Source organism: Triturus cristatus, chromosome 3_2 (assembly GCF_964204655.1).
Source record: "Triturus cristatus chromosome 3_2, aTriCri1.1, whole genome shotgun sequence".
In the NCBI taxonomy this organism is placed as follows: domain Eukaryota; kingdom Metazoa; phylum Chordata; class Amphibia; order Caudata; family Salamandridae; genus Triturus; species Triturus cristatus.
The window spans coordinates 501269548-501292522 of NC_140584.1; the positions used below are offsets into that span (position 1 = coordinate 501269548).

The 22975-nt window shown below is 49.3% G+C and overlaps 1 protein-coding gene across 4 annotated transcripts in view; it reads right to left on the reverse strand.

Moving 5' to 3' along the window:
• EIF4G2 (eukaryotic translation initiation factor 4 gamma 2) overlaps positions 1 to 22975 on the reverse strand; it is a 169074-nt gene that overhangs the window by 69209 nt on the left and 76890 nt on the right. The gene's annotated exons all lie outside the window — the stretch shown is intronic.

Here is a 22975-nt window from a genome sequence, read left to right on the forward strand (position 1 = left end):
ATTTTTCAAGAATTTGCAGGCTATGGTGCAAGTTTGCAGGTTAGTATTCACGGTTTCAGGTCCTAGTGTTAACGCAAGCACAGTGGGGGCCACAAAGCAGCACCAGTCATACACCATCAGCAGCACAGAGGCAGCCTTGTGTTGAGTGCAAATCAGCGATGGGCGCCCAATGCAAGTACCGGGTGATCTCAGTCACATAAAAAGGCTACAGACTGACCAGGAGGCTGGACGAAGGTGACCAACAGCTGGGCACCCAAGTTGAGTCGCCTATGGATGCCTGGGCACCGTTGGCTGGGCTCCATAAAGTCAGTGGGTTGAGGATGCAGGGCTTTTGGCGTCTGGATTTCTTTACCTGAGCCAGTCACGGTCAAGCGAACCCTTCCTGAAGAGTCCGCAGGCATCTTTCTAGAATCTCAGGAGAGATCAACCACCGACTGAATCGTGGTCACCGACTGAATCGTGGTCACCATCGCTGGGGAGACTTCACTGGACAAGTGAGCCACTCACTTGGGCCATGGGGATCTCGTGCAGAGTGACCAGGTATTGCAGTTCAAGCTGGAACCAGAGTCCTGATAGATTCTTCCGGACAGGGCAGCTGTCCTCATGAGATCTGGTATTTGTTAAAGAGTGGGCTTTCTTCCTCAGGTTCTGGAAGTCGCTGGCCACAGGACCTGCGTCTTCGCAGGTTTTTTAAAGCTGAAGACAGGCCAGCAGGGCTGGGGCCAAGTCGGTTGTCTTCAGGCTTTGCTGCATGGAGTCTTAGTCCTTCGTAGGTTGCAGGAATCCAAGGATCAAGGTTCAGGGGTGACCCTAAACACTGGATTGAAGTCAATTACAGGCAGGTAGTAGCCAATGGGCTACTTAACTTTTGTAGTGACTATGCCCCTAGTAGGTCCTCTTCCTTTGGGAAGGAAGCATTCTGTAATCCTATTGGCTAAAATTGTTCCAACCAACATGGAAGATTTTCTAAGGAGAGGGGGCACCTTCAGCTCTGGGACACCAGACTAATTCTCCTGCCTTCCTTGCCGCCAAAAAATGAGCTTTGTCAAGGTGCAGGCATCTCCACTGGCTGGAGAGACTGTGGCTAGCATAACTAAGGCAAAGAAATCTGAGGCTCACCACCCTGAATGCTGTCCCTGCTTGGGGGTAGGTGAGAAACCACCATAAGTAGGATTTGTTCTGGACCCACGAGAGCAAAAGGGTTCCCCCACCACAGGGGGTCTCTCCAAAGGGAAGGTATACAGAGCAGGTAGACACCCTAAAGGTAAGTAGCCCATTGACTAACTGCCAGTACCTATAAAGTCCCTTAATTGAGTATTTAGGGCACCCCTGAGCATTTAGCCACAGATTCTCGGTGACCTAAAGAAAAACAGAAGAGCCGTGCATGAGCTAAGATGTCCAGACAACGGACTTGGCTCCAGCTCCACTGGCCTATCCGCAGCCTTTGAAGAAACCTGCTTTAAAAAGCAACCTGTCCAGCAGGCTCAGGGACCTCCACAACCCTGGGAGGATTGCCCGCCTTCCTTAAACACCAATAACTTAAAGACATTGGCTTGGTCAACGAACAAACTACAGAGAAGAGCTTCAGTGCCCTGCTAAACAGCCCAACCAGACCTTAGTCTACACCATACGCCTCCGGCCAGAGTCCAAGTGGCCAACCAGTGCCAAGATGGCTCCCCCAGCAGTCCGGAGCTTGAGTCAATCGCAGAGTGACCTTTCCTGGACTCTATGAAGATGCCTGCAGTCTCAACACGAAGGGTCCCCCAACTGTGATCTTCTCTGTTAAGCCTTCTCCCATGTCCAAAGACACTCCAGAACCTGCAGCCACGGCCTTGGGGAGCTCGACCGATCGGGCCCACAAAGTTCTTGAGCAACTCAACTTGCCTCCAGAACCACCTGTTGCCTTAGTCCAGCCTTCTGGTCCGAGCCTGCAGACTTTGTTCGACCTCTTCAGTCCAATGCTATGTTGGCACTCTGTACCCGGCCGCCTCTGTGCCAATGCAGGGAGTGTTTGGTCCTGCCTTGTGCCCCCCCCCCCGCTGGCCCTAACCGCCAACTAATTTACCTACCTGCAAACTGCACCTCTTTGCGTGCCCCCAGTCTCCATTGACTAACATCGGGCCCAGTGGACCTCTGCACCTAGCCACCCCAGTGCGGCTGATGGTGCAGTCTCTGTATTTTCCTTGACCCTTGCCCAGTGCTGGTCCTAGAACCCCAAGACTGGATTTTGTGTACTTACCTGTGAAATTACATTGTTTTTACGCCACAGGTTAACACTGAACACATTTTACTACAAAGTGTCTTTGGTTGTAGGTAATAAACATACAAAAGTAATGTTTTTACCAACAGGTCTCAGATTAAGTCATTGAGTGTAATTATTTCTTGCCAGTGTGTGTACACAACAAAAGCTAAAAAGCCCTCTGATAAGCCTAACCGCTCAACCACAAGAGAAAATTAGTATTGTATGAAGCTGGCTCTGTATGTTACTATATGAAAGCAAGGTATAGTATGCACAAAGTCCAGTGGATCCCCAAAGGTTTGAGGTAAAAGTAAATAACACCTTAATCTCAATTTGTGCTAGTGTGGGCAAGCAGCAAGGTTTATCAGACGGAAGTGTTAAGCATTTATTGTACACTCCGGGAAGAAAAGACTCAAAAGACTGTCCTCAGACCAAATTGTATAAAAAAAATATATATTTTAGTTGCATTTTATTTCTAGATCCAAGCAGGAATTGATACGGGTAAGTAAAGTTGTGCTTTAAAAAAAGTTGATAAAAATTTGCAAGCTGGTTTGAAAAACAAAGTTGACATGTTGCGATTACTTAACACTTTCTAGTCAGTGTGGTACGCCTAGATATCATACTGGGACATTTCCTAGACAAAGGCAAGTAAATCACTGACATTAAAACACAATTGCTTGGGTTTCGATACAAACAACTCAACACTTAGAACTTTCTCAGAGGAAAAAAACAGTCAATGGAATCCTATGGGAGAAAATGTGGTTATCGCTTTGCAGGTAAGCAATCTGTCTTTGGGGTGGAGTTTCTGGAGTTAGAATAAGGTTCCCCCCAAGGTCAAGGATGCACTCAAAGAGCACCACCAGTGGCACTAGGGCGGTCAGATGCAGAGTTTTGTGGCCCAATGTTAGCCTTCGGTTGGTGGCTGCTCTCAAACAAGCCAATGGGTTGTGGCAGCAAAGCTCCTAGGGTTAAGCTCAGGGCAAATAGGGATTAGAGTTCGCACACAAGGTGCGCCACAGCAGTACAGGGGCGGCCAAATGCAGGGTGCTGAGTTGGAGTTAGGAACCCTGTTTCCAATGGGAGATCTCCAGTCGGAACAAAGACTGCAGGCTCTGGCATGGAGGCTTCCTGGAGGAGACGACCAGCTGGAGAGGTAAGTTGGGATGCAAGGGGATGCCTGGACACATTATGTTGAGCCTCCCAAGGCCGTGGGGTGTCAGGTGCAGGGAGTCTGGTCTCCTTACTACCTCAGGTTGCGGGGAACCTCCAGGTAAAGGTTGCAGGCATTGTTGGGAGGCTTGAGGTAAGTCGTGGGATCACCAGATCCCAGCTCAGGTTCGCTGGGGGACCGCCTTGTGGTGTTGGGCCACTTGGGCTGTGGGCATCAGGTGCAGAGTGGTACACTCGCGGATTTGGCCGGAGAGTTTGAGCAAGTCTGGTGCTCACAGGAGACAGTCTTTGAAGGGAAGGCAGGGCTTCCAGATTCGGAGGGCATGCTGGACTCGCCGGGATGCCATTAAAGCAGGTCGGGACAGGCCGGTAGGGCTGGGACAAAGGCAGTTGGTGTCCTTTTCCTTTAGCACGGCTCTTCTGTCCTTGTCTGAGGACGCACTGTTCGAGTTCACCCCTAAATACAAAAGTTTGGGGCGTTTCAGGTAGGTACAGGTCAGAACCAGTGGGTCCCTCCTTTGGTAGGTACACCCCCTATGCCACCCTACAGGTGGAGGGTGGGCATAAGCCTGGAGTTAGAGATGCCCCTAAAAAACAACCCAAGGTGCCCTCAGAGGTTTTGGCATCAAATCCAAAAATGGCATCGGTGTGGGTTTAGTGGGCTGGGAAGTTTGATACCAAACCTCATTCTTCAGTAAAGCCATCATGGAGCTGTGGAGTTCGGGACGTTAAACTCCCAGCTCATTGTTTAAAATGGCTTTACAGTACTTACAATACCCGTGAATGGCAGTTACTTTAGGGGCCCACTGTGCCCTTGTAGGAAGCTGGCTCTGTATGTATATACTAAAGTAAGGTATGTGTGCACAGTGTCCAGCGAATCCCTGTGAGAAAGTGGCTCTGTATATACTGTTCCCAAATAGGTGCAGTGTGTACACCCCAGAGGTTTGGCAGAGGCTAAAGTTAGATACAACCTTACTCTTTAAAGTGGTAGCTTGGTCGAGCAGTAAGGCAGTATCAGAGGACAGTGTAAAGCATTTGTTGCACACACTTAGTCAGCAAATTGTCTCCCACACTCGAACTGAACTCTAGGCCAATGTTTATATATAAAAAAAATGTGCTAGTTTTATTTTAGAACAAATAGGTATTTATATAAAGTATCTCATTCTGAGAAAGTATTTTAATACTCTTGCAATTGGCAATTGACTTTTGTAGACAGTTACAAGTGGTTGCAATAGGCAACACAATTCTAAACACAATAATGCATTGAGTTCAATGGAAGTTAAGTTATTTGCACAGATTACTTTTAGGATTACTTTTGGAATTCCAGGACTGGATCCTAGATTAAGTCCTGGGTCAGTAATTGGAATAAAGTGATAAAAGTCGACTTAATTACTGTGATGATTAATAGTCAATGATTCCCTATGGCAGAAAATTCAAGTTGCAGGTATAGTATTTTCTTGTTACTTTTGTAATCCAGTACTGGGTGCCTAGACTCAGTGCTGGGACCTTAATCCAAAAACAGGTAAGTAACTATGTTTTCAGATATACAATTTTTAAAGAATATTTAGAGTTTCCAGAAATTGACACTTAGAAGAAATTTTCACAGAAAAACAGTCAATGATTTCCTATGGGAGAAAATAGGGTTACTGGTAAGTACAGTTGTAAGTAGTTTTCAGAGTCAGTACTGGGCACCAAGATCCAGCACTGGGAGCTCACCTAAGAGCAGGTGAGTATTTTCGTTTGTTACTCGGCTAATTTTTGGTGAATATTTTAAGTCCACACACAAGAATTTTCAGAAGAAACCAGTCAATGTTACCCTATTGAGAAAATTGAGTTATCGGTTTAAAGGCAAGTACTCGACTGGCAGAGTTAAGGTTCTGGGCGTAGACTCGGGGGTCTCCCAGTGTCAGGTAGGTACAGTTGGTTCACCCTCAGCGGCACAAGGGCGGCCGGGTGCAGAGAGAGTTAGGTCCAATGTTAACCTATGAGAGGTAGGGGGCCTTGGTTGGTGGCTGCGGACTAGCAGGCCACGCGGCTGTGGGAGCTGGGCTCCTGGTCACTTGCTCAGGGCAAGTGGGGAAGTAGATAGGTGTAGAGGTTGCACTGCCACGGCCACTGGCAGCTGGGTGCAGGGTGCTTTTGAGCCTTCGGGCGCTCAATTGATTTCAATGGGAAATCTCCGGTTTAGAAAGACTGCAAGCTCGGGGACGAACATTCTTCAGGTGCCACCACCACTTCGAGGTGTAAGTTGGGTAGTCCGAGGATAGGTAGGTACCCCGGGATTGGGCACAGGGGGCCGTGGGGCGCCTTTTGGTGTTGGGAAATCTTACCCTCGGTTGATCGTGGTGGGTGGGGGGGGGTACCTGGTTCTGAGGCTGCAGGCTTCTTCAGGAGTGTCGAGGGAGGTCCTTGGGTGCCGGACTCTGCGTCAGTCGCTGTGGGGTCGTCCTCGTGGTTTTGGTTCACTCTAGCACAGGCCAGGCTTGGAGAGTGTAGAGTGTGCTAGGTTCGCGGTTCCGGGCTGCTGCCAGGGATTAGAGGTAGTTTTTGAGTAGAGCCTCTACTCATGGGAGTCCCAGGGGGCTTAGAGTCAAAAGGTAGCCAGGTCCTCCGGGGTTTGTGAGGTTGTTGGCCACAAGAGATGCCGGGTTGAAGCAGGTTCGAGGGTCGACAGGCCGGTAGGGCAGGGGCCAAAGCAGTTTGCGTCTTACTCTTAGCAGCTGCAGGGCAAGTATTCTTTCAGCTCTTCTTCGGATTTTGGAATCTGGGGAAGGAAGGTTCAGGGTGCCCCTAAATGGAATATGCTACTTACCAGTATGCATCTGTTCTTGGCATGTAGAGCTGCAGAGCCACACACTTAGGATAAGATCGCCATCTGGTGTTGGGCTCGGATGATTGCAGGTTGTCGTCGTCTTTGGAAGAAGCCTTTTGGTCACGAGATAGGTGACTCCTCCTCTGGACAACAGTGCGCATGGGCATCCACTCCATCCTGAGATTGTTTTTCGCCATGTTGGGAAATGGTGTATAAGAATAAAGAGAAAGGATGTCCATGTGTAGTGTCTAATTAAGACAATGCTGGAACAGATACAGGTCCCAGGTCGGCGGGTGTGGCTCTGCAGCTCTACATGCCAAGAACAGATGCATACTGGTAAGTAGCATATTCCGTTCGAGGCATATGAGCTGCAGATCACACACTTAGGATAGACTATATAGCAGTGTCTCCCCTAGCGGTGGTCACCTGTATCCGTTGCAGCAGTTTGGAATAGAGTTTTTAGGACAGCTTGGCCTACCGAAGCTTGTTGTTTAGATTGCACATCAACACAGTAATGTTTAGTGAAGGTGTGGTAGACCATGTGGCTGCTTTGCAAATATCTAAGGGAATGTTCCCTAAGAATGCCATGGAAGCCCCTATTTTACGCATGGAGTGCGCCCTAGGGGGAACTGTAAGAGTGTGTTTAGCTTTTTGGTAACATAATTGAATACATTTCACTATCCACCTGGCTATACCGGATTTGGAAATGGGGTTGCCTTTATGTGGAGTAAAAGCAACAAACAGCTGTTTGGTTTTGCGAAAAGGTTTGGTTCTGTCGATGTAATAAAGCAAGGCTCTTTTAACATCTAAGGTATGAAGAGCCCTCAGCTACTGAGTCTGGATTAGGGAAGAAGACTGGTAGCTCGACTGATTGGTTAAGATGGAAAGGGGAAATTACTTTAGGGAGGAATTTCGGGTTTGTCCTAAGAACCACTTTGTTACGATGTAGTTGTAGGAATGGTTCTTCAAGAGTTAAGGCTTTTATTTCACTTACCCTTCGTAGGGATGTGATTGCGATAAGGAAAGCCACTTTCCATGTCAGGAACTGCAGTTCGCATTTATGCATAGGTTCAAATGGAGGACCCATGAGCCTTGTTAGAATATTTAGATTCCACACTGGGGAAGGTGGTAACCTTGGAGGAATGATCCTTGAGACTTTCCATAAAGGTTTTGATGGCTGGTACCTTAAATAGGGACAGGTGTTGTCTATTTTGTAAGTAGTCGGCTAAGGCCGCTAGGTGTAGACGTATGGAGGAATACGCTAAATTGCATCTTTGAAAGTGTAGTAAATAGCAAATAATGTTTTGGGTGGAAGCATCCAGTGGACGTACATCATTGTTAGTGCAGTAAATGGCAAATCTTTTCCATTTTGCAGCAGAACACGCCCTAGTAGTAGGTCTTCTAGCTTCTTATGATATTCATACAGTCTGGTGGGAGGTTCAGGTAACCGAACTCTAAGACTTCAGGAGCCAGATTGCCAAGTTCAGTTGCTGTGGATCTGGGTGTCTGATTTCTCCATGGTTCTGGGTTAATAGTGCCCTGGGAAAGGCGCAATTTTTGATGTGGAACTAGCGATAGTTTCAGAAGTGTCGTGAAGGGTAAGTTACTTACCTGTAATCCTAGTTCTCTTCCAGGGGTATCCTCATCAAAGTCATAAGCACTGAATATTCCCGCCCATGTGCGGGGACCCCGGAAATAATAAAATTATATATGTAAAAAACACATATATACAGCTCTGTATATGTATAAACATATATCATTTTTTCCAAGCAAATGCAGCTCCCATAAAAAGGCTAGGCAATGTAAATGTACACATCCAATAACACATATATACTTATATAGGTATAACAATACACCTAAATCTCTCTTTTTTTTTTTTTTTTAATGAGGTAAACACTCATGAGAAAGCAAAAAATAAAGAGTAAACTGTGGAAAAACAGATGTACAACACATTGCCAGCCTGCAGGCTGCATTGCAATATACCATAGAGACTAAAAAGCCCTGTACAGGTAAAAACTGGCACCGTGCCTTTAAGGCAGCCCTGACTTCCATATCCCATCATGCCTCAGGGGTGACAGTTAGGTCAGTTGTTCTTTGCGGGACCGTAGTCCTAAACACAAAGATATATCCTTTCCATAATGAATAATACACTTCTTCTCATTTGCCTGGGGAGGTGGGTGGGTTGCTTATGACTTTGATGAGGATACCCCTGGAAGAGAACTAGGATTACAGGTAAGTAACTTACCCTTCTCTTCCAGGGGATCCTCATCAATAGTCATAAGCACTGAATAGAGTAGCAAGCTCCCCTTCCACCAGCAGGCAAATGAAACTAAGGTTGTATCACCCATGGAGAAAGCGAATCATGAAAATGATTATGCATGGAACAGATTCCTCAAGGAGGCTTGTCCTACTTGAGTGTCTGCTCTGGTGTCCGAATCCAGACAATAATGCCTGGTAAAAGTGTGGACAGATCTCCAAGTGGCTGCCTTGCAGATCTCGGAGAGTGGGACATTATTGAGAAAAGCCGCGGTAGCCGCTTTTCCTCTTGTCGAATGCGCTTTAGGGCGCGCCCCCAATGGTTTGAGCCAGTTGGTAGGCCAATGTAATACTTGAAACAATCCACCTAGCAATGGAACGTTTGGATGCAGCAAAGCCCATACGTACAACCCCATAGTTCACAAACAATTGATCAGATTTCCTGACATTTAGTCCTATCTAGGTAGAATTTTAGGACCCTCTTGATATCTAGAGAATGCAACGCCCTCTCTGCCGGAGAGGAGGGGTTGGGAAAAAAGGTTGGTAAGGATATGGCTTGGTTTACATGAAAATCCGATACCACCTTGGGTAGGAACGAAGGATGAGTTCTCATCACCACCCTATTTAGATGAAAAATAGTGTAGGGTTCTTTAGAACAGAGGGCCTGTATCTCACTGACCCTCCGTGCTGAAGTGATGGCTATTAAAAATGCTGTCTTCCATGTGAGGTGCTGTAGGGTAGCCTTATGAATAGGCTCAAAAGGCGCACCCATGAGCTTCGACAGAACCAAGTTTAGCTCCCAGGAAGGCGAGGGAGGTCTAACAGGGGGATAGACTTTCTTGAGTCCTTGCAAGAAATCCTTCACTACCTGCACTTTAAAAAATGACTGCTGTGAAGGCGAACGCCTGTATGCTGTTATGGCTGCTAGGTGAACCTTTATGGATGAAAATTTCAACCCTGCCCTTGCTAAATGTAGAAGATAGGGCAAAATTACATCCTCCTGGCATTTAGTGGGATCATAATGATGCTGAGCACACCATATATAAAATCTTTTCCACTTACAGAAGTAGGAGTGTCTTGTCGAAGGCCTCCTGGCTTCCTTCAGTATGGACATACACTCTTGAGGGAGGTTCAGATGGCCATACTGGAGGACTTCAGGAGCCATGCTGTTAAGCTCAGCGAGGGAAGGCTGGGATGGTAAATCTTCCCCTGCATCTTGGATAACAAGTCCGGCCTGCACGGCAGCCGCTTGTGGGGGCGGATCGACATGTGTAGGAGATCCGTGTACCACCACTGCCTCGGCCAGTCCGGTGCTATGAGTATCATCTTGGCAGATGAATTCTGTAGCTTGGTCACCACCTTGGGAATTAGTGGGAGAGGCGGAAAAGCGTACACAAATGTCATTGACCAATTGATCAAAAGGGCATTCCCTAGGGATCCTGGTCGATGGTATCTTGAGGCGAAGCCTCGGCATTTTGTGTTTTGCTCGTCCACGAAGAGGTCCACTTGCGGGCGCCCCCATTCCCCGAAGATGTCTAACACTTCGTCGTTGATTACCCAGTCCTCTGGCTCTTGAAAATGTCGACTGAGCAAGTCTGCTTGCACGTTGAGTTCTCCTGGTAGGTGCACCGCTTTCAATGAGAAGTTCCTTGCTAGGATCCAGTGCCACAGGGACTGAGCTTCCAGCGAGAGCGTTCTGGATCGAGTACCCCCCTGCTTGTTCAGGTAGTACATTGTGGTGGTATTGTCCGTCTGCACTAGAATGGTACTCGTCGTTATCGCAGGTAGGAACGCTTTGAGGGCTAGGTGGACTGCCCTGAGCTCCAGCATGTTGATGTGGTATAACTGCTCGCTGCTGGACCACCGTCCTTGAGTTTGTAGAGTCCCAAAATGCGCACCCCATCCCTGAAGGGATGCGTCGGTGATTAAGGTCTGAGTTGGGGGCTCTTGATGGAAGGGGATCCCCACTTGCAGATTCCTTGGCTTCAGCCACCACTTGATTGACTGTTTTGCTGCAGAGGAGAGGCAAACCTTTACTTCCCACAGGGAGTTCCTTTGATCCCATTTGTCCTCGAGATCTTGCTGGAGAGGACGCATTCTTAGCCTGGCATTGGGCACTAGGAAGATGCAGGATGCCATGGCTCCTAGCAGAGATGATATTTGCCTTGCCGAAGACAGATTGCTGGTTATAATCTGTCTGCCTTTTAGCATAATGGATGACTGTCTTTCCTCCGAAGGAAACACTTTTCCTACTACGGAGTCTATAGTTGCACCCAGGTAGTGGATCCTCTGCGTTGGTGAAAAATTGGACTTTTTGACATTCACTCTGAGACCCAACCTGCGACATAAGCTCAGGCATAGCGACAGCTGTGACCGCACATTCTGTGGTGATGAGCCCTTTATGAGCCAGTCGTCTAGGTAGGGATAGACGAAGACTCCTGCGCGCCTCAGAGCAGCCGCTACTACTGCCACGCATTTTGTGAATACTCGAGGAGCTGACTTCAGGCCAAATGGGAGGACTTTGAACTGAGTGAGAGTTGCCTACCACAAACCTGAGAAATTTTCGATGATTCCTTAGGATGGGAATATGGAAATATGCATCCTGAAGGTCCAGTGAACACATCCAATCGCCCATCCGGAGAAGAGGATATATTTGGTGGAGCGCCAGCATGCGAAATTTTTCCTTTCTTATGTGCTTGTTCAGTATCCGTAGGTCTAAAATGGGTCTGAACTCCACCTTCACACTCCTCTTTTGGATGAGAAAGTATCTGGAGTAAACTCCCTTTCCTCTCTGATTTATGGGCACTTTCTCTATTGCAGATTTGAGTAGTAGCGTCGCTACCTCTTCTCTGAGCTGCTTTAGATGCTGGGATGACTTGACAGGAGGAGTCGATGGGGGTGACTTCTGAAACGAAGCGAGTACCCATGACGCAGTATATTGAGTACCCACTTGTCCTTTGTGATGGACTGCCACTCTGGAAGATGATGCGCAACACTTCCTCCCACCGGAGCGGTGGACAGCATCGGAGGAAGCGGTTTCTCATTGCTTCCCCGGAGCTTTGTTTCCAGCATTAGACTGCCTGTTGTTACCTCGTCCCCTGGATGGCTTGCGGGACTGGTATTGTTGTTTCTTTTGACCTTGCTGGTCCTGGTTCTTTTGCCAATGAGGGGTTTGAACCCTCTGTTGGTAACTTCGCCTGTCATTTCCCTTGCGGCGTCGAAACTCTTTGCTCTTTTCAAGCCCGACTGCTTTCATGGTCTCCAGCTCTGCTTTCATGCGGGCCATTTCTTCGTCTGCATGGGACCCAAAAAGAGAACTACCGGAGAAAGGCAGATTTAAAATTCTTGCCTGCGCTTCCGGTTTCAAGGCCGTCAATCTAAGCCAGGATGATCTTCTGGCTGTGACTCCATGTGCATATTCATGCGCTGCCAGTGTTGCCCCATCCGCCGCTGCACTTATGATCTGGTTAGAAACCAGACTCCCCTCATGCAAAATCTCTTCAAAGTCCCGTCTGTCCTCTGATGGAACTTTTTCAATGAACCTCTGAAGAGAGTCCCATAGTGACCTATCATAGCGCCCCAGAAGCGCCGAGGCACTCGCCACCTTCAAGCTTGAGGATGCTGAGCCGCAAACTTTCCTCCCCCAGGAGTCTTGCGTTTTACTGTCCTTATCTGGTGGCACCGTTGAAGATCCAGCTACAGCATGCGTCTTCCTGGCAGCGGCGGTAATGACAGAGTCCGGTGGAGGATCTGATTTAAGGAATAGCGGATCCTCCGGAGCTGGACGGTACTTTTTTAGAATTCTCGCCGGCGCCGTTTTGGTGGTTGCTGGCGTGAGAAAGATATCCATTACCGGTTGTAGCAAACCGGGGACTAATGGCAATAACGGGCGTGACACTGTGCGTTCATGAAGAGTTTCAAAAATTATGGATGCAGTGGTCTCCTGAACCGGCATAGGGATATTTAATTTTGTAGCTCCTCTACACAACACTTCTTGAAATGTAGAAATATCATCTACCGGAGATACCCGAGAGGGTGGCGTCTCCGAGAGTGTCGGTGAATAATCCCTTTTGGATGATCTGGAAGAAGGGGAGGTAGAAGGCGTCCTACGGCGCCTTCTCTCTGATCTGGTCGACTCTCTTCTGAGGGAGGAAGACCTGGATCGCCATCTTGGTGCTCGAGAGTGACTTCGGGATTCTCTTTCTCGAGATCTTGGTCTGATCGGTGTCGCTGGGAATACCACGCCCCTTATTCTTGTTAGCGATGCCTTTATTGCGTCTGGCATAGCAGGGTCCTGAGGCATCTCCCTTACGGGACTTTGAGGCACAGCATTGTCCTCCTCCTGCGAACTTTCTCTTGCAGGAACTGGAGATTGATGCACAAGCTCTGGTGATTCTGATCTTGAACCTGAGCCCTCTGATCCTGAAGGCGAGATAGAAATGATACGCGGTGACTCAGGAGCTGTATATATCAGTCTATGAGGAGATTTTCGCCTTGAGACTGGTCGAATCGTGAGGCGAACATGCGACACCTCCTGCGTACCCTCAACAGAGGGCTGCCTCGACGGAGATAGGCCTATCCCCGGAGATCTTTGACTCGAATCTTCAAGGCTCCGAGCTTCTTGTCTCGACGTCGAGATTATCTTCGACGGAGGCTTCATGTACCTCACCAAAGCTTTGGAGACCTGTGAGGACGGAGGCACCTGCCTCGACGTCGACTCCGACGGAGGCCTTTGCCTCGACGTCGACTCCGACGGAGGCCTCTGCCTCGACGTCTACTCCGACGGAGGCCTCTGCCTCGACGTCTACTCCGACGGAGGCCTCTGCCTCGACGTCTACTCCGACGGAGGCTCCTGCCTCGACGTCGGCCCTGACGGAGGCGTCTGCCTCGACGTCACTCCTGACGGAGACTTCTGTCTCGACGTCGAAAGCTCCGACGACGTCGAAAGCCTTCTCGCCGTCGACGGCGATCTTGATCTTGACGGCGATCTTGGTCTCGACGTCGTCTGTAGAGATCGTCTACGTACTTCTTTAGACGTCGAATGAGGTCTCGCCGACCTCGACGTCGAACGATGTCTTTCTTTCGACGACGAACGATATCTCTGTGCAGACGTCGATCGATCCTCTCGACGTCGACAGATGCTTCTTTGACGTTGAACTATGGCGCCGAGTCCTCGACGCCGAGCTTTTAGACGCCGTCGACGTCGAACGCATCCGCTTCGACGCTGAATCTAAAGTCGACGTCGATTTTCTCTTTGCAGCATGACTTCCCCTTGACTCCTCACCTCTCAGCGACGATCCCGCCGCTGGAGTCTTCGACGCCGAGCCCGACGTCGATGGAGAGCAAACAGGGACCAACTGCTTCGACGTCGACCGTTCTGCTAGGCCATACAGCCTAATCCTCTCCCTCTCCTTTAAAGTCCTTTTGGAAAGGTCTTCACAATGACGACATGTTGCTGGAGAGTGAGAGTCCGGCAGACAGATAATACACACCTCATGTGTGTCTGACGCAGCCTTCTTTTTTCCACAAGATGGGCATGGAACAAATAAAGGCATTTTTCTGACACAACGGCAAAAAAATCAGTCAGAAAAACACAGGATACTGACTTCCTCACAGAAGTTGTAATAAGAAGCCCAAAAAATCTTAAAGTTGTAATAATTCTTGACTAAAGAGTCAAAAAAGAAGAGAGCTGAATTCCAGGGTCCTGACTGAAGGAGCCGGAAAGAACAACTGACCTAACTGTCACCCCTGAGGCATGATGGGATATGGAAGTCAGGGCTGCCTTAAAGGCACGGTGCCAGTTTTTACCTGTACAGGGCTTTTTAGTCTCTATGGTATTATATTGCAATGCAGCCTGGCAATGTGTTGTACATCTGTGTTTTTCCACAGTTTACTCTCTTTATTTTTTTCTTTCTCATGAGTGTTTACCTCATTAAAAAAAAAAAAAAAAAAAAGAGATTTAGGTGTATTGTTATACCTTTATATGTATATATATAAGTATATATGTGTTATTGGATGTGTACATTTACATTGCCTAGCCTTTTTATGGGAGCTGCATTTGCTTGGAAAAAATGATATATGTTTATACATATACAGAGCTGTATATATGTGTTTTTTACATATATAATTTTATTATTTCCGGGGTCCCCGCACATGGGCGGGAATATTCAGTGCTTATGACTTTGATGAGGATCCCCTGGAAGAGAACCAGGGTTGACATGCCCAAGTGGGAGCTATTAGGATCAGTTTTAGTGACTGTTTGAGCTTGCGTACCACAAATGGAATGAGTGGGAGAGGCGGAAAAGCGTACGCAAATCTGCCTGACTAGTTCATCCATATTGCATTGCCCTTCGACTGTGGGTGTGGAAACCTGGCGGAGAAGGTTGGGCATTTTGCGTTTGTGTGTGGCGAACAGGTCCATGTCTGGTTGGATCCATGTTTGGAAGAATGGGAATAGGACTTTGGGGTGCAATTCCCATTCGTGGATTTGCTGTGTCTGACGACTTAGATCGGCAACCTGGTTGTGAACCCCTGGAAGGTGTTCCGCTAGCAGGTAGATGTTTTGGGGAATTGCCCATCTCCAGATGTTCTGTGCGAGTTGGAGAGAATGTGCCCCCCCCCTGCTTTTGTATGCAATACATTGTCGTCATGTTGTCTGTGCGGATGAGGACAGTTTTGTTCTTTAGATGTACTTGAAAGGATTTCAGTGCTAGGAACACCGCTAGTAGTTCTAGGTGATGGATAGGGAACAGTTTTTGTTGAGTAGTCCATCTGTCCTGAGTGGTGTGTTGAAGGAGGTGGGCTCCCCACCCTGTGAGAGATGCGTCGGTGGTCAAGACTACTTGTGGAAGAGGCTCTAGGAACGGTCGCCCTTTGGACAGGTTGATTGTGTTCCACCATTTCAGTGAACGAAGTGAGCGACTGTCCACCAACACCAGATCGGTAAGTTGTCCGTGAGCCTGGTTCCACTGTTGTGCTAGACACTCTTGCAAGGGACGCATTTGAAGTTGTGCGTGGGGTACGATCATGACGCCATCATGCCTAACAGTTGCATAAACACCCTTGCTGGAAGAGTGTCGAGTTTGAAATTTTAAGATGAGGATTTGTATGTTGGCAATCCTGGCTGTGCTGGGATAAGCTATGGTCTTGGACGTATTTATGGTGGCTCCCAGATATTGATGTATGTGGGAGGGTTGTAGTTGAGATTTGGGATAGTGGATGGTAAATCCCAAGTTGTGTAGGGTTTGAATAGTGCGGCGAGTGTGGAGAACGCATTTGTCGAAAGTATTGGCTTTTATGAGCCAATCGTCGAGATACGGGAAGACATGGATTTGTTGTCTGAGGTGCGCTGCCACTACTGCTAAGCATTTGGTGAATACCCTGGGTGCAGTTGCTACTCCGAATGGGAGGACTAAACTGATAGTGCTGTCCGTCTACCACAAATCTTAGGTACTTCCTGTGGGCAGGATGCATGGGGATGTGAAAGTATGCGTCCTTGAGGTCCAATGTGGCAAGGAAGTAGTCTTGCTGAAGTAGTGGGAGGACTTGGAGAGTGATCATATGGAAGTGATCTGAGTATGTACTGGTTTAGTAGTCTGAGGTCGAGTATTGGTCTTAAAGTCTCGTCCTTTTGGGGAATTAGGAAGTATAGAGAATATACTCCTGTATCCTGATGTTGGAGTGGAACTGGTTCTATTGCGCTTTTAAAGCAAGGACCGAATTTCCAGGTTTGAGGAGTGTAAGATGGTGTGGTGACATTGGACGGTGTTTGGGTGGTGGGGTGTTTGTGATGCGAGGCAGTAGCAAAACTGGATAATGAATATGCTACTTACCAGTATGCATCTGTTCTTGGCATGTAGGGCTGCTGACATTCATATCTGTGCATAGATCGCCGCCTAGTGTTGGGTCCGGATGTTTGCACGTTGTTGTCCTGGAAGAGTCTTCGAAGTATCCTTGGATAGGTGACTCCTCCCCTGGACTACAGTGCGCATGGGCATCCTCTCCATCCTCAGATTGTTTTTCGCCATTGTGGCAGTGATGGAGTAGATACAGAAAGTGATGACCATGCTTACAGTAATTCTGAGAGCTGCAGCTGCTACAGGCGCCGGGGAGGAGGGAGGGCGATATGAATGTCAGCAGCCCTACATGCCAAGAACAGATGCATACTGGTAAGTAGCATATTCAGTTCGAGGCATGTGGGCTGCTGAATTCATATCTGTGCATAGAATGTATAGCAGTGCCCTCTATTAGCGGCGGCTACCAGTGCCAGCTGCAGCGGTCTGAAAAAGGGTTTTGAGAACAGCCTGTCCTACAGCTGCCTGCTGTTTTGATTGCACATCTACACAATAGTGTTTGGTGAATGGGTGTGTAGTGGACCAGGTGGCTGCTCTACATATATCATGCAGGGGAATATTTCCTAGGAAAGCCATGGAGGCCCCTAACTTACGTGTTGAGTGGGCTCGTGGGGGAATAGTTAATGTGCGTTTTGCCTTTTGATAACAAATTTGGATACACTTAACTATCCATCTGGCTATCCCTGCTTTGGAGATGGCGTTACCTTTGTGGTGTGGGGCAAAGGCAACGAACAGTTGTTTTGTCTTCCTAAAGGGTTTGGTCCTGTCGATGTAATACATGAGGGCCCTTTTGACATCTAGTGTGTGGAGTGCCCTTTCCGCGACAGTTTGTGGGTTTTGGAAGAAAACGGGCAGTTCAATAGTTTGATTCATGTGGAACTGCGATATTACCTTGGGCATGAATTTGGGGTTGGTACGTAGTACGACCCTGTTGGCATGAACCTGTATAAATGGCTCTTGAACTGTTAGTGCCTGGAGTTCACTAACTCTTCTTAAAGAAGTGATCGCTACCAGGAAGGCTACTTTCCAGGTGAGGAATTGAATCTCGCATGAGTGGAGAGGTTCAAAGGGTGGACCCATCAGGCGTGTGAGGACCAGGTTGAGGTTCCACATTGGAGCTGGTGGGTGGCTAGGAGGAATGACTCGTTTGAGTCCTTCCAAGAATGCTTTGATGGCAGGCACTGTGAATAGAGAGAGGTGCTGCCTGGTTTGTAGATAGGCTGATATTGCGGTCAAATGGACACGTATAGAGGTGTACGCCAGATTGCATCGGTATAGGTGTAGGAGGTAACAAATGATGTTTTGGATGGATGCGTCCAGCGGGTTAATGTCATTATTACCGCAGTAAATAACAAACCTTTTCCATTTGGCTGCATAGCAAGCTCTTGTAGTGGGTCTTCTGGCCTCCTTGATGATGTCCATACAGTCAGGTGGCAGGTTTAGGTAGCCAAACTCTAGGACTTCAGGAGCCAGATCGCCAGGTTCAGCTGTTGCGGATCTGGGTGCTGAATCTCTCCATGGTTCTGCGTCAAATGCGCGGGTTTGATCCGCAGCCTTTGATGCAGCACCACGGAAAGTTCGAGGAAGGTGGTGTACCATGGCTGGCGTGCCCACGTAGGAGCAACTAGGACGAGTGTCAGGGAGTGTTGTCTGAGTTTGCGAGCCACCAGCGGTATCAACGGTGCTGGGGGAAAAGCGTACACAAATCTGCCGGACCAGTTCATCCATATCGCATTGCCCTGCGACTGCGGATGTGGGAACCTGGCGGCAAAGCTTTGGCATTTTGCGTTTGCTTGTGGCGAACAGGTCTATCTCTGGATGACCCCACTGCTGGAAGTACGGCTGGAGTACTGATGGGTGTAACTCCCACTCGTGCATCTGGTGGCTGTGTCTGCTGAGCAGATCCGCCATTTGGTTGTCCTTGCCGGGGAGGTGTTCCGCCATGAGGAACATGTTCCTCTGAATGGCCCACTTCCACATGCTCTGAGCCAGATGAGACAACTGTGGAGAGTGCGTCCCTCCCTGCTTCTGTATGTAGTACATTGCAGTCATGTTGTCCGTCCGGATCAACACGACCTTGTTGCACAGATGTACTTTGAATGCCTTCATGGCTAGGAAGATTGCCATCAGTTCCAGAAGGTTGATGTGCATTTTCTTCTGTTGTGTCGTCCATAGTCCCTGCACTGTGTAGTGGAGTACATGAGCTCCCCATCCCTGGAGAGACGCGTCTGCTGTCAGTACTATTTGTGGAACAGGCTCTTGGAACGGTCGGCCCTTGCAAAGGTTTTGTGGATTCCACCAATGCAGAGAGTTGTATGCCCGACCGCTCACCAACACTAGGTCTTTCAATTGTCCTTGAGCCTGATTCCACTGACGTGCCAAGCACTCCTGAAGCGGGCGCATATGTAGTCTCGCGTGTGGGACTATGAAGATGCAGGAGGCCATCATGCCTATCAACTGCATGAACACTCGCGCCGGAAGGGAGTGTTGAGGTTTGAACTTTGAAATCAGCATTTGCATGCTGTTGATTCTCACCAAATTCGGCTGAGCTGTGGCCGCCAGAGTGTCTATAGTCGCACCTAGGTACTGTTGTACGTGTGCGGGCTGTAGATGGGATTTTGGGTAATTTAGTGAGAACCCCAGACTGTGAAGGATGTGAATGGTGCTGGACATGTGGCTGGCACATTGCTGGGCTGACTTTGCTTGAACGAGCCAGTCGTCCAGGTAAGGGTAGACGTGTATGTGCTGCCTCAGTAGATGTGCCGCCACAGTAGCTAGGCACTTTGTAAACACCCTTGGTGCTGTTGTCACGCCGAAGGGAAGGACTCTGAACTGGTAGTGCTGCCCTTGAACAGTGAACCTAAGGTATTTTTTGTGTGATGGGTGAATGGGTATGTGGAAATACGCATCCTTGAGGTCCAGTGTGGCTAGAAAGTCTCCCTGCTTGAGCAGCGGGAGGACTTGCTGTAGAGTGAGCATGTGAAAATGCTCGGAAAGAATGTATCTGTTTAGGGGTCTCAGGTCTAATAGGTCTGAGTGACCCGTCCTTTTTCGGTATTAAAAAGTACAGGGAGTACACCCCCGTACCTTGCTCTTGGACGGGTACTACCTCTATTGCGCCTTTTAGAAGCATACTTTGCACCTCCAGCTGTAAGAGCGTTAAGTGCTCTGAGGACATAGGACGGTTTTTTGGAGGTATTGTGGGTGGAGTGGAGGTTAGTTCTAGACAGTAACCGTATTTGACAATATCTTTGACCCACCTGTCCGTGGTGATGGAGTTCCACGTGGACAGGAACCTTTGTAGCCTTCCCCCGACAGGTGTTATGTGGTCGGGAGGAAGGGAGAGGGAGTCACTGCTTGTTTGGGGGAGGACCTGGTGTTGCCGTAGCCGCGTCCTCTGCCCTTTGTACTTGAGCCACGATATTCACCCCGGGTGTTTTTATCGTAGGTGGTTTGGGTATTGCCTTTGTTGTATGTCTGCTGTGACCCCTGTCCTCTACCTGCTCCCCTATTTCCGGGGCGACGAAAGGAGCTGCTCCGAAAGGACTGAGTCTGGAGAGCCCCCATGGACTTTGCAGTGTATGTGTCCTTCTTTATTTTCTCAAGGGCTGTGTCAACCTCCGGCCCGAATAAATAGTCGGGGTTGACAGGTTGGTTCAGTATATTATTTTGCACCTCAGGTTTGAACCCGGAGATTCGCAACCAGGCATGTCGTCGCAGCATGACGCTTGTGTTTATGGCCCTGGCCGCCGTGTCTGCGTCATCTAGTGCACACTTGATGGAAGCATTTGTGAGTAGCTGTCCCTCTCTGATAAGAATTTCTGCACCTTCTTTGAACTGGTCAGGGAGATGTTGGAGTAGTTGCTCCATTGTATCATAGTGCGCTCTATCGTAGCGAGCGAGGAGCGCTTGAGTGTTGGCTATGCGCCATATGTTGGCAGTCTGGGCGGCAACTCGCTTGCCAGAGGTCTCTAAAACCTTGGACTCTTGGTCCGGGGGAGGAGCGTCACCTGTCGTTTGCGAGTGTGCCCTCTTGCAAGCATTCGCAACGACAATGGAGTCGAGAGGTAATTGGCCTCTGATGTAAGTAGGGTCCCCAGGTGCTGATCTGTACTTTGTCGATCCTGGGGTTTATCACCCGTGCCCTGGTGGGTTCCTTGAAGATGTCCTTGGCTGGTTTGAGGACTCCTTTCAGCATGGGCAGAGTCTTTACATGCCTTTCCGAGGAAGCGAAAGTGTCCATAAGGAAGTCGTCTTCCACGGTGTCAGAGTGAAGCTGCACTCCATGATTATTTGCAGCAGGTTCAATAAGAGCGTTGAACGCTGCAGTGTCCTCTGTTGGAGATGTTTTCGCTCCATAGAGTTGTGGGTCCTGTGCATCTAGAGGTGCACTGGGGTCTGCAGGGTCGCCCCAAGTTTGATCAGGGTCCTGTTGGTCATCAGGGTCCATGTCTCCGTGGTAAGGGACTTAGTCATCCATATAGTCTGCCAACGCATCCGTGTCGGAGTGTGTGGGTCCTGGTAGGGCGAGTCGAAAGATTCGCAAAGCACAGGTTCTGAGTCCACAGGCAGCTTTCTCTTTAGTGGGATCCTGAAAGGGTCCAAGGGTGGCTCTGAAGTTATCCTCCGGTCATGGATAATCATCCTGCCGGTGTTGGCGTCGATGTAACATGACGGAGACGTCTCAGCAGGTGTAACCGTGGTGTGGGTGACCCGTGTCCTGAGTTGGAACATTTTCGGGATCGTGGATGGCGGCAGGCCAAAAGTTATGTTGGCTGGCGCCGAAGAGGCTGTTTGAGCTTTTAGTGGGCCGGAGCCAGATGTGTCCTGGAGGACCGCTTGGGTTTTGCTGCTTTGAGCTGCAACGGTTTGCGCTTGAAGCGCTTTCGAGGCCTTAGCGCCCACCAGGTTTGTAGAGGCGGCCGTGGACTTTTTCGGCGCCGGTGGGTCATCGGGTCGAGGGGCGGAAATGGCCGTCGACGTCTTCGATGCAGGAGGCTTCGGTGTTGCCGTGGAAGCGACGTGAGACGCAGCAGGTGGTATGACCTTTGGTTTAGGAGTCGATGGCATCGGCGCCGAGAGCCGAGCAGGTTTGATGGCACCAAGGGCCTTTTTCCGAATGCCGACTCCGGAGTCGGCCGCTTCAAGTTCGGCACTGAAGTCTCGTTTGGTGCGCTCGGTGCCGATGCGTGTCGCTGGCGTCGAAGGTGTGGAAGGCCTCGATCCGACTAGCGCCACTTTCGTTTTCGGTTTCATTTGTACCGGTGCAGCTTTCGGTTTCGTAGAAGGGAAACCAGCCGGTTTAGATAATAATGGCTGCCGCTGAACGTCCGAGGCCGGGCCCGAGGGCGGGGCCGAAGAACCGCGGGATAGGTCTCGGGTAAGGCCCGAAGGCGATCCCTCGACCGGAGCCATAGACTGTGGCACTGGGCCCTCGTCAGTCTGAACGGGTAGGCCTTGCTCGTCATTGGAGCTACTCTCTTCGGCCCCTAAGGCCTCATCGTCGTCTCCTACCTCGGCGTTGTCTTCATCTCTGCGAAAGAGTGATTCGTCGACGTCGTCCGAACCGGAGTCATGTTCGGAACCGGGATTTGAGGGTAGGATTTCCAACTCCTCGACATCTTCGGCGTTGAAGATGTCTGCCGGGGCCGGTGCTGCGCTTCGAGTCTCGCCGCTCGTCGATTCCGTAGAGTCTTCTTGGAACGGAACCGGGCACAGGCCATGCATGTCGATTCGTCGTGGTCCGGCGACAAGCATTTGTTGCACACCGGGTGGACGTCGATATGGGGATATTTCGCATTGCATACCGGGCACCTCTTGAATGGTGTCCTCGACTCCATCGTCGGTGTCGTCGATGGTCAGGTAAAAAGCGAAAAGTTGTTTCCGAAGTTAGTAAGCTAACAGGTAGGGTCGAAACCGATCGAGTGAACAGTACCGACGCGAACTAAAGGCCTTTTGGCCTCGACAAAGTTTTTTCCTAACTGGAGTTAAGATAGCACATCCGAACCCAATGGCGGAAAAAAACAATCTGAGGATGGAGAGGATGCCCATGCGCACTGTAATCCAGGGGAGGAGTCACCTATCCAAGGATACTTCGAAGACTCTTCCAGGACAACAACGTGCAAACATCCGGACCCAACACTAGGCGGCGATCTATGCACAGATATGAATTCAGCAGCCCACATGCCTCGAACTTTGTCTTACCCACTTGTCTGTTGTGTTGGAATTCCAGACAGGTAGGAACTGTTGGAGTCTTCCCCCGACCGGAGTCGGATGGTCGGGGGGGGGGAAGTCACTGTTTAGTGGATGGAGAGGTGCGGGTGTTGCCCCCGTCCTTGGCCCTTGTTATTGTTTCCTCTATCATCCTCACAAATATCCTCCTTTAGGGGATGTTTGTGCGGAGGTTTTGAAAGTGGTAGAGGTCTGTTCCCACATTTTTGGAGGCCCCCTGTAAAAGGAGCGTCGAAAGGAGCCTCGGGGTTGTGGAGACTGTAATGCTCCCATTGATTTGGCAGTCTCGTTATCTTTCTTCATCTTTTCTAGTGCAGTGTCGACTGCGGATCCAAATAGTTGCTCCTGATTGAATGGTTGAGCAAGAATGGTTGTTTGTACTTCCGGCTTAAAGCCGGAAATACGTAACCATGC